Raw genomic sequence first — 12,169 nt, 5'->3', positions numbered from 1 at the left:
CAGTCAATAGCCCTATTGGACTACTGTTCTAATCCATATTATGGCAAGAAGCACTCAGCTAAGTAAATAAAAACGACAGTCCATCATTACTTAAAGACATGAAGGTCAGTCAGTCTGGAAAATATCAAGAACTTTGAATGTATCCTCAAGTGCAGTCGCGAAAACCATCAAACATATGATGAAACTGGCTCTCATGAGGACCACCCCAGGAGAGGAAGACCAAGAGTTACCTTTGCTGCAGAGGATAAGTTCATTAGAGTTACCAGACTCAGAAACCACAAATTAACAGCATCTCAGATTAGAGCCCGCTTAAATGCTTCACAGAGTTCAAGTAGCAGACACATCTTAAAATCAACTGTTCAGAGGAGACTGTTTGAATCAGGCCTTCATGGTCAGATTGCTACAAAGAAGCCACTACTGAAGAAGAACAACAAGAAAAAGAGACGTGTTTGGGCCAAGAAACACAAGGAATGGACATTAGACCAGTGGAAAAACTTTGGTCTGATGTGTCCAAATTTGAGATTTGTGGTTCCACCCTGCGTCTTTGTGAGATGCAGAAAAGGTGAGCGGATGATTTATACGTGTGTGGTTCCCACCGTGAAGCATGGAGGAGGAGGTGTGATGGTGTGGGGGTGCTTGCTGATGACACTGTTGATGATTCATTCAAAATTCAAGGCACACTTAACCAGCATGTCTACCACAGCATTCTGCAGCAACATGCCTAACCATCTGGTTTGCGCTTAGTGGGACCATCATTTGTTTTTCAACAGGACAATGAACCCAAACACACCTCCAGGCTTTGTAATGGCAATCCGACCAAGAAGGAGAGTGATAGCGTGCTGCGTCAGATGACCTGGCCTCTACAATCACCCAACCTAAACCCAATTGAGATGGTTGGGGATGAGTTGGACCGCAGAGTGAAGGCAAAGCAGCCAACAAGTGCTCAGCACCATTGGGAAGTCCTTCAAGACTGTTGGAAAACCATTCCAGGTGACTACCTCATGAAGCTGATTGAAAAACCATTGAATGAGAAGGTGTGTCCAAACTTTTGACTGGTAGTGTGCCAGTGTATACTATGTATGAACATAGTATGTGATTTCTGGGACCACCAGATCTAACTATTTGACAAAAAAAATCGGAATCAGTAAAATCACAGAGCACATCCCCAGAGAATAAACCCTTTTCATTATGATCAGCCCCCTTCAGTATAAAACATCCACTATACACAAAATACAGACTGATTAAAAGACAGGCATTAATATAATGGTTTTATGACAATGCTGTGAATCACATTTTTGGAGCAAAGTTTTCATCAGCCTTGTCCACCACAATAATGTTTCAGAATTTATGTATTCTACAGTGCCCCAACTACCAAGTGTTTGCAAACGCTTGAACAGAGAAACTAATGCACACCCACACTCCAACTTCATCCACACTACCTGACTTCATGTCATTGCTCTGTGACTGTATGAAAGTACAGTATCTCAGCTCTCGAATGAGCCACAGCTTTTGAAAGCTTCACATCCTGAGCTCTGGGGGAGGAAAGAAAGACAGGGCAGAGAGAATGGTGGAGGGAAGTGTAGAGGGGAGAGGAGGGGGAGAAGTCATCTATGATGGGAGGTCTGAGGTGTGATAAAAGGGAAAGTCTCATCAATAGGATGATGTTGGAGGCTGGGTGGTGCCAGGTTGCTCTTTTCTCTTTAAAGAAAGACATTTCTTTGAACTCTGAACAGCTTTAGAAAGCGATGACAGCTGGTAATGAATATATCATTGTCATCACAAGATCCTATTCAACTGAATAGTTCCCTGTGGAAGAGCTGTTGAAGAAATGGAGCTAAACAGCTCTAAATCATCACTCAAGACTTTTTTTTGTGTGTAAAAAGCGTAAAAACTAGCAAACTAGCAAGTTGCTAACTTGACACTGAGATCTAGCATGGGGTATCAAAGTATTCACCCTTGGCTTGTTTCTTTTTATGGTAACAGTGGACATCATCTGTCTTTTGAAGATGACCTATGAGAAACACAGGCAATCATAAGGGGAGTGTACCCCATTTGGAACACAACTTGAAATGTGTCATGAGGAGATATATTCAAGGAGTAAAAATATGTATATGTTTTTAACGGTCTAGGTACTCAGACCATTAAAAACATATTTGACAAAGAGAAGTGTTTGAGTTACTCTACGTTCATTCAGTGTTTTTAACTTGAAATGAAGCTCAGTGTAAGTTCAATCAGGAAGACTCTCTCCCTGCTCCCTCCATTCACCTGACATGGGCCTTCATGTACTCTCAATCCATTTAATCAACCAGATTCTGCCACGAAAACTATCAGCCAATCACGTCTCTGCTGTCAAACTTAAAACCGCTCTCCTCTCTGCTGTCGGTTGTCATTTAAGGCATTCATGTGAATGGCATATCCTCCATTAAACGAGACCGATTTTGTCCCGTCTCAACTCCAGGACCATGGCATCTCCGCAGCCCCAGGTCTCCCTCTCGACTAGCTTTGTGAGTCGGCGGACCAAGCCATATGCCACTATCCATCAGGAGACCAGCTCCTGGCCAGGCCGACACAGCCGCTCAGCCACTTCCCCCTGCTGCGCCCACCAGGCCTCTATGCAACAGCCAGCCCTTTCATCTACTCAGCCCTCTACATCAGTACTGGCAAGTAACTCAGTATGCTCTGGCTTAGCCGTCCCAGTCTTACATAGGCAGGCATACATTCCTCAAGCTGCAAATATGTTACCTTCCACAGCTTTCCGACTCCAAACCGTAATAAGGAGCACACTGTTTATTTATACTTTTACTTTTTTTATACACTATCTTGGCTCGTTATTAGCTGGTAACTAGCTTTTAGCAGCCCGGGAAACTCCACTTAATGAATGAAGACTTCAGATACCGTCCAACACAGCGGCTTTAATGCAGTCTTCACAATATCACAATACATGGTTATGGTGGAGCCCTGACCTTATTTAGACACTGGCTGACATCGCCTGTTGTAACATGCTGTCTTCACTTGTTGCCATGACAGAGAGCTGCTTCCTTCAACACACACTGATGCTCTATGTCACACTCACAGGTTACCCACAAGGCCACTGCATTAAAGGAGAGGGTGAGCCGGTAACACATATCCCCCCGGTTAAGGTACAAATAAATGAATAAATAATCCAGGGTAAAGACATCAGTCTAGTCAGTCTCATCCTGCCTTCCCCCAAGTGTAATAAAGCTACCGCCACCGGGAGAAATATTACAGCAATTGTCTGCAAATCCTTGGATAAACAGAGACTCATCTATCAGGCAGTTTCTTGTTGCTTCCGGCACTTACCTGAAGTCATCTGATCCACTTTCTCCGAAAGAAGGCAAGAACTAGATGCCTATTCGGCCCTCATCAACGACCTTAACCTCAAAAATGTTTAACTTATTCTACCTGTACATAAAACAGCATACATCTCCAGCAAAGCCGCACTCCAACACCCGCCTAAAATGGTCCATCTGGACACCGAACTGTTGGCTATGATAGCTGGAAGCAACCCTACAATTTCCTGCAACACCTGCGGAAATCCAGCCTATGACTGCAGGACCCGCCCACTCTCAGCCTACCTCTGACAAGCAAGGCGCAGGTGCATCTTCCATCAACATGCCATATGCAACAATTTCAACGTAGATGTTTGTTCATACCACAACTGCATTTTCTCCACATCTGCAGCCAGTGCAAGATGCCCACCCCTGGTCAATCTGTCCCTGGAGCACCATTCCACCCTGGAATCCCCGGCAGGCGAAAAAAGATAAATGTTAACAGCCTCGCAGCAGAAACGTCTTCTCATCTGATTCCGTGTTTATCGATCATCTCCTCACCGGCCTCTCTCAAAGATTTCGGCAGCCACCTTCCTTCTTCCATGTCAACTTGTCCTCAACACTGTGAGAATTTATCCCATCGCCGTAGCTTGCCACGCGTGGGGTCAGCATTGGAGACAAACGCATTTGTAATAATCAGCCATTGTCAGCATCATCATTAAGAGGGCATCCACATCAGAGGATATCATGCCCCTCATGAGAAGCATCACATGGTCATCATCACTCACAACTTCATCATCACGGAGGGTGCCAGTAATTCAATACACTAGCTGATTCATACTCTGTTTCAATTTTCAGGCTTTCCGGGGATCTGTCCAGAGTCCTACCCAGTACCTATCCAGCACCCCCAATCCATCTACTAGCTCTGTAATAAATCAAAGTCCTACTTTTTCGCCGATACCAACATTGTTCTGTCAAATCAAAGATCGCTAAAACCTTAAAGTGGTAATCTTGAAGATTTCCGTTTCATTCTCCTTGGCGACATAAGTGGCAATTGCAGGTGTATTTTTGCTAGCTTGCTAACAGTGAAAATAAATTAGCCCTGAAATGGTTCCGTTCGTTGCTTACAAACCTAATGACTTCCACAAAGTTTCATGAAAATTAGGCCAAATCCTGCTGATATATAAGCGGCACCGAAAATATTACCTCCTTGGCGGAGGTAACAAACTCAATCTGTGTGGTGACTAACATTACCCCAAAACAAGGTCCACAATTTAAGTAAAGTAGATTTTATATTTTATAAACTTTAGCGGTGCCTACCAGTCCAAGAGAAAGAGAGCAACATCTGTATCTCCTCTCAGTCCCTTTTCTTCCTTTATTGCTCTCCACCTTGGCAAGGCAACGCTGATACAAACTCTGGTTCTTCTTCGCTGATGGTCAAAATGTTTTCCTTTTTAGACTGTTTGCCTTCTTCTGAATGTCTAACTGCTCTCTTTTTCTTTGGAGTTGCACCTTTTTAAAAGTTTTATAATCTGTTGTTATCAGTCTTTTCTTTGTTTGTTCAGCCATGACCGTTCCATGCTAGCAGAGACCAGGACAAACAAAACTGTTATGTTGCATGCGAACCACCTGCTCTCTCTGGCCCACCAACCACTGCTCACTAACTGTGCACCGCTTTTGATTTTTTCGCGAAAGTCGCCACCAACACCCAGTGTGCATCTTTGCTATTACAGCAAATGCAATGGCTTTCATCAGTGGGCCATATGCTTAATCATCATTTTGTTACCTCATTCAGCGATAGAAAGTGACTTAACAGTAGTCACATATACATCTATTGATGCACTTAGACACATCATCAATGATGGAACCTGGGGTCATTGGGCGTTTCAGGTCTTTCAACATCATACACCCTTACACAGGCAACCCAGCTGGGATTGATCAAGTCCCGACTTGTGTCTAAGAAGCAATTGACCACGGATTGCCCCTCTTGATCCACAGCCATCTAGAGGCCTTCTCAGCTGCCTCTGTGGTGGTTTTGATGGCCTTTCTCTGGCGTGCACCTGTGATGCCAAGCAGGCTGTATGCTTTGCAGAGGGATCGCGCTGCGAAGCCTCTACAGCCCACCTCTATTGGCACACACCGGGCACGCCACCCCCGTCTGCGGCACTTCTCCACTAAGTCAGCGTATTTGGCATGCTTTCTCTCATTGGCCTGTTGAGCTGAATCTCAGGAATGGGTCAACTACACTTCCCAGAGTGCACCAGCAGCAGCAAACTGGCTGCTGGTTACTTGATCAGTCATTGTGACTGATTTGGAGCACCTGTGATGACATGGAGGATCTCAGTCATTCAGAGAAACAAACTTCAGAGAGAAGAAGCGCCAAGTTCACTCAAAGGTTCAGTCTAAAGACGCCAATGGTCGGTGAAATGTTTATTTAATTTCATGGTGTTTGAAATGCTGCTCAATATGTTCAAGTTTATGTTAACTGTAGATTGGTTAAGAAACACATTGCAGCAGTGACTTAATTGATTTTGTGGTAAATGAGTTTGTGCTAAAACAATATATCATTTTGAGTTTGGAAAATTAGTATAAGGTACAAAAGGATAATACAAAGTTAAAAATGTTAAAATTCTGTTAAATGTTAAAACTTTACTAAAAATTTGGGAAATTCATTTAAAATGCTTAATTGAATATTTAAGTTCATTTGAAATGTTTAGTTAAATGTTTGGATTCATTTAAAATGTTTAATTAAATGTTTGAATACATTTAAAATGTTTGAATTCATTTAAAATATTTAATTGTTTGAATTCATCTAAAATTCATTAAAAATGTTTAATTAAAATGTTTAATTAAAATGTTAACTTTTGTTTCTCTGTCTTTAAAGGTTTACAACCTAATTTACTGAAAAGACCAATCGACTGACAAAGCCAAAAGGAAAATAAAAGATTGAGTCAGAAATTTGAGTTGTCCCTGTGTCCTTTGGAAATTGAACTGGAGGAGAACTTGACAATGCGGTCCTCTCAGGGAACTGTCAGCTCCAGTAGGAGAATCTGAGCTGCTTCCCCAGGTCAGCCTTCATCTGCCAGTCCAGTGCAGTTCCAAGGAGTCCCACTGCCCCCATTGGCTGGAGCTTAGGCTTCTCCCCTGCTCGGACGAAAGCAATCGCCGGCCTTGCTGGTTGGAGAGGCTTGTTCTGGGTGATGCTAGTGAAGCATCGCTGAAGGCTATTGCCTTCAGCACCTGGTCGTGGCGCCAGGTGTAGCATCCTTCTCCCAGGGCTTTTGGGCAACAGCTGAGGATATGCTCTAGCATTCCTCTTCTGAGGCACAAAGGACATGATGGTGTGTCAACCTTGACACAGCAGAAGAGGTTGGATGGGCTGGGTAAGACGTCATAGACGGACGCAATCAAGATATAATCAAGACAGATATTTATTTACATGAAAATCTTCGTAATTATTCCTTTAATCCTACGGTAAGACATGCATACAACTGGTGGCGGTGTTTACGGTATTCATACACTAAAAAATTTTCATCATGTTTCATCTTGGCTTTCAGAGAAATTCATTGCACATATGTAAATCACTAAGTATCATATTTTGACTTCCTTGTGGGTGTCATCCTGATAACATTCAGTCTGGGTTTCATGACTTCATTTATTTATCTCGTTTTATATCATGATTTACATGACTCATGCAGCACCACGTTAATCTATGTTTGTTTTTTGTTTTTTTATAATACTTTGTTTGCCTGTTGGCCTCAATTTTCGTTGTCACATCACTTTCATTTCTGTCGGGTCCTTTCGTTTGAACGTTCAGTCATATTTATGGCCTTCGTGACCTCACACATCATTCATGATATTTCAGAATGGTCTTCGGACCTTAATTTCTGTTTGTCATTCATTTGTCATTTGTCAAAGCTGGGGTTGGTAATTCTGTTCAGAAGCAATTTTTATTATATTTGCATAAACTATGTTAACATCCACACAGCAATCTAAATAAATATATGCTTTGGAAAAAAATGGGAAAAAAATCCTCAGTCTGTGGCAGCGACAGGGCTGTAATAACTTTAATTTTAGCGGCCTGAAGATATTATATGGACAGCCTACCTGTATCTTGTTGTATAAATCTATGGCAGGGAGTAGCAGATTGAGTTAACAATGTAAGGTCAGCAGTTACAGTATTAGTCCATTTACACAGATCATATGAAATGCTGTCTTGACTGTAGGTATGAGAACACATGCTTTATGTGAAACTTGTGAGGTAAAATGGATCATTTGTTCTGTTAATTATAGCGGTTGAGATGCTAATTTCCTTTGGCATGTTAATGGTGATTCCCATTACGTGTTAGTATCGAGCTAACAGACTAAGCGCAAGCTAGCTACATCTGCTGTACATTTTTCCTGAGCGTCACTGGTATTTGCTACGCATACTCATATTTCAGTTAACCTCTGTTAACTGTCATGCCTCCAGCGTCTTGCTGCACTTTATCCTTTAAAACTTGCAATGTATTCCTTGCAGTGTATTGTATATTACCCAACAGAACACAGACACTGAGGTCAGCAGTGCAGCAGTGTGTGTCCTGAGGAGGGGCGGTGCAGAGCCCGAGCCGGACCCAGAGGACTTCTTTGTCCTGACCGGAAGATATGTAGGTCTTCAGTGGAATGGGGGTTACTTTATTTGGATTCTTTTGTTGTTTGAACTGATGCTTATCAGACCTCAAATGCACATGTGAAGTTGTGCAGAGAATTTTCCTCAAAAGCGTCACATAATCAACACAATAATGCCACTTCTTTTAATGACAAAATAAATGTGGCAAAATAGTGATAATGACTGTTTGATTGCTTCTGTTTCCTTCGTAAGTATAATTATTTAGTAATTAATAGGTAATCACTTACTGCTTGTGTACTCAATGTTTGATCAACTGTCTTTCCTTTTTCAAGTAGTTCTGATACAAATAATACTGGAACCATGTAAAACTTAATTAAAACATTCTTTAGTGAAATATATTTTCCTATAATAATTCTCTGTACTATACTACATTTACTTTTTTTTGTTAAAAAATGTATTGGTAAAATTGGTAAAAGCACAATGTTGGTAAACTTCTTATGGAATTACAGATAGTATATGTCTTTGTTAGTATCTTTACAATGTACAATTGAAAATGTAAATATATTGAATTACAATAAAGTTTTTGTTGTTTTTTTCACCTGGGGAGTGCATTCACCATTGGGAAATAGTCCCATAAGTAATTCAGACTTTAGTGTACTGGTAATAAATTGGTTTGTGTAATAGGCCAGTCAATCTAGCCCAAAAAAACAAAAAAATTGCAAAAGAAATGTCTCATAGTTTTTTTTAGTCCTAATACCCTCCTGAATAATATACTAAAAGTCTACCACCGTAGATGGAGTGGAACATATTTTTTTTGGAGATTAAAGGCCAAAGTTGTGCCCAACACTCGAAGTAAATTGAGTAGAATATGGGGAAAATTTTCAATGAATAGCTATCACTATGAAACTTCTCCAGTTGATTAGTGACATCATACCAAAGAAAAAATGTATTGCAAGTTTTTGAGATTTTATGTTGATATATGCAAATTAGGCATTTCTTCATAAAATGTTCCATAATTTGCATATGGCCTATTACAAAACGCAAAATCTGAAAATTGGATGAAGCCAGATTAAAAATGATTGTTTCATTGTTAACACATTAGCAAGAAGACAAAATTAAAGAAGGACTGTGGCTATGTTTCTTTATCATCCCATACATTAGAAAATACTATTTAGAGTCATCAAAAAATCTATGTTCGTCATGTTTTTGGTATAAAAGGTTTTTGACCAAAAAACAAAATAAATTGCAAAAGTAATGGTCCTATGGTTGTATCTGCATCTAAACTGGTTCAAAACAAAACAAAAAAAAAAAGTCCACCTAGTTTTAAACACTGCCCACCCACACACAGTAGGCTACAATTCCTGATCTGATGGGAGTCTGACAATTGCATCACAATGCGCTGCAATTGTTTGAATTGTGCAATTTTTGTTGTTGCCACAGAGTCAAATCTATAAGTGTTATGGCCTACCTCCTATTTTGTATATTAAAGTGCCTACTGGGCTTTCTCTTCTACATCTGTCTCTTGAGTTGTGGTTTTGGGTACGTATTGTCTATTTATAGATTTCAATATCAATGACTTGTCTGTTAATAGTGGTTTCCTCTGAAAAAATGATTCCCTTTCACTATAATCTTTAAAGGGTGTTTTCTCAAAATTAGGTTTTCGTACACTGTGGAGGAAAAATCTTCACTTCAGTAACACCTACATAAACAGACATTTACACATTTACAGATTTCTTCCTATCTATATTTTGTGTTTGATTAGGGAGGAGTTCTGTTGATATATTTTCAATAGCCTGATATTTTCTACATTTTATACCAAAAACACGGCAAAAATAGATTTTTTGATGACTCTAAATAGTATTTTCTAATGTATGGGATGATAGAGAAACATAGACACGGTCCCTTCTTTAATTTTGTCTTTTTGTATTGTATCAACATAATGAAACAATAACTTTTAATCTGGCTTCATCCGATTTTCAAATTTTGTGTTTTGTAATATATGCAAATTATGGTACATTTTATGAAGAAAGGCCTAATTTGCATATATAAACATAAAATCTCAAAAACTTGCAATACATTTTTTCTTTGGTATGATGTCACTAATCAAATGGAGAATTTCATAGTGATAGCTATTAATTGAAAATCTTCCCCTATTTTACTCAATTTACTTAGAGTGTTGGGCACAACTTTGGCCTTTAATCTCGAAAAACAATATGTTCCACTCCATCTATGGTGGTAGACTTTTAGTATATTATTCAGGAGGGTATTAGGACCAATAAAAACTATGAGACATTTCTTTTGCAATTTTTTTGTTTTTTGGGGCTAGATTGACTGGCCTATAAGGGTATTTTCTTAGACTTAGACTTAAACTTAGATGACTTTATTAATCCTTTTGGGAGGTTCCCTCAGGGAAATTGAAGCTCCATGTCACACACAGCACTGTTACACACATATGCAGTAAAATAAGTATACATATAAATAAATAAATATAAAATAACACTGTAAGGATAGAAATATATATGTATATATATATATATACACGTGTGTGTATATAATATATATAACTTTAGACCTCTCCTCCCTGTCCTTCAGTCTCTCTGTCTCTCTGTTCATCTGTTCGCCCTCCTCCACCCCAGTGAGGAGTTGAACAGTTTGATGGCATGGGGGCATTTAGGGGGTGTAAGGGGAATGTAATGTACAAAGTAGTACAGCAAAGTAATAAAGTATATTGATAATTATCTTTAACTAAGTGTCCTTTTTAATAATTGAAATAAACCACAAGTATAACCGATCATACTATTACTACAATAAGAATATATTAATGGTACATTGCTTGTGTATTTGCAAGAGACTCACAAGACATTTGAATGTACTTACTAACAATAATAAGGCAGAATTTAAAATAAATAAACTAATTAAGCATGCATATTAGTACATACACAGCAATATACTGTACAAAGTATACACATAAAAATACACTAAATACATTTCAAATTGTGTTTTTCTACAATTTAGTTACAACTAAAATATACTTAGTACAAAATTAGTTGTTCCAAAATAAGAAACTTTAAGTTAACTAATCACAACATAATTGTACTGTACATAAGTGTACTGATGATTAGTCTTGCTACAAGTATACTTAAGTATGCTAAGATTTAATATACTGGACATATTTTTTTCATATATTTTTCACAAGGGTAATACATAAATTCAAAGACAGAAATAGTAGTAGGATGTATTTTGCAGCTTTACTTTTACTTACGTTACTGCTTTATTGCAGAAAGTACCTAGAAGGAGAAGGCCATCCAAGAAAAAAAAGTGTCGAGAGGGAGATGTATTATTCTTATATGGGACAATGCTCGGGTAATATATATACAGTAATTCCATAATATTTACTTTTATTGTTTTACAGTTCTGTGGTGTTCATTGGGGCACTATTGTCCACAGTTTATAACCGTAATAAAGCCGGGAGATAATCTAATGCTGTCCGTTTCGATAGCTTGCACGTTTTCATGTAGTGACTGTAAACAATGACTAACTTACTAAAACACTATGAACGTCTAGTTCATGCAGATAATCAACGTAATTGTTGAACAGTGTGGTCGGGAGGTAATGTAAGGCTATTGTTGTTATCAGTAACTTTAGCATGCTACTTACTGTTGTTGCACCGAGTTGGTTGTAGTTATTACACCAAACACAACGTCAACTTGCGATTGTATTTAGTAACTCCCTGAAACATAGTTATATTTTCAGACATTACTAAACACATTCACGCCCAAGTGTCGTGTTTTGGAAGTAACTTAGGTGGTCACAATCACTATGACCAACTCGGTATGAGAATAATTCTAGCATGCTAATGTGCTGTGTAGCCTATATGTTAACAAACTACCATCTGCTATCTCTGAATCTAGCTTGTTGTTGGCACTCGACTGAGGTTTTTTCAGACGATTTCGTGATTCGCCGGGTCCGTCAACAAATTCACGTGTATTCATTTTCCCCAGGGATGCTCATACAGCGACGTATTTACGACACTGGTAACAGATAATTGCGCTTCTCAACCAGCTGGGGGAAGTAATGAGTCCAAACTACCTAGTGTTGCTTTAAGGTCAGTGGATGACTGTTTATTTTATAATAGATATAAGGCAGATAAATAGTTATCTATACTGTATCTATGTTATTTCAACATACATCAAACTCATTTACAGAGGAATTTTCATGCAAATCATCAAGGGGAGAAACATGGCAATAGGTCACTTTTATAGGGGTCACA

The sequence above is a fragment of the Pagrus major genome, chromosome 6, assembly GCF_040436345.1.
Source record: "Pagrus major chromosome 6, Pma_NU_1.0".
Lineage (NCBI taxonomy): Eukaryota > Metazoa > Chordata > Actinopteri > Spariformes > Sparidae > Pagrus > Pagrus major.
Note: the sequence above shows the minus strand (reverse complement) of the source record.